Source organism: Selaginella moellendorffii, unplaced genomic scaffold (genome assembly GCF_000143415.4).
Source record: "Selaginella moellendorffii unplaced genomic scaffold, v1.0 SELMOscaffold_90, whole genome shotgun sequence".
In the NCBI taxonomy this organism is placed as follows: Eukaryota; Viridiplantae; Streptophyta; class Lycopodiopsida; order Selaginellales; family Selaginellaceae; genus Selaginella; species Selaginella moellendorffii.
Window position 1 is genome coordinate 353,375 of NW_003314351.1, and position 767 is coordinate 354,141.

Below are 767 nucleotides of genomic sequence, written 5' to 3' on the forward strand. Positions count from 1 at the left end.
TGCAAATATGACTTCAGGTATCAAAAGTTCCCTGTCGGTCAGTCCTTATAGACACTCTTTCCTTACTGCCACGATGACAGAAGATCGGTATTGTTGGACCCTTTATCAATCCCTCTTGTTCAAGTGTTAGTAAACTGAACTTTGCATCTATATGAGCATAAGGATGGAATTCCTAAGTGTCTATTTAGCCAAGCATACTTGGTCCAGCTTTTTAGTTCTCTTTGGCTCTGTTTTGCATTGGCTTGACAAGAACCCTCATATATTGAGACTAGTCCCTCAATATCACTGGATGATAGCTTATTGTGTCTGCCAAACACCCTCGCTATTATGCCCTTTATATTAGTCTCATTTTGGTCCCAAATGCTATTTATGGAAAGTGTCTAGATTTGCTCATTTGGCACAATGGTGTTCATCCTGTGTTTAAATTCGCAATCTAAGGACATTCCATATTTAGTAAGTTTTGAACTTGTCCCAGAGACTAACTCTTGGTACTAAAGGAGGCTTAGGGTGAAAGCCCAAAGCATGTGTTCCTCAAGGGGGGGGGGATATGGGGGGTTCCAAATATATAGTAGGGATAGTGGGTAATTTGGGCATGGTTGACCAACATAAAGCATAGTTTAGCTTTTGCTTGCATGCCTGTCCTTGTTTTGCGTTTGGCTTGGGTCTAAGCCCAAGTTCCATTCCATGCTAATTGGTGGAATACCCATATCCTTGCATTATGCCACCAGTATGCTGAAATAGCACCAAACTCCATTTGGCTTCGTTTT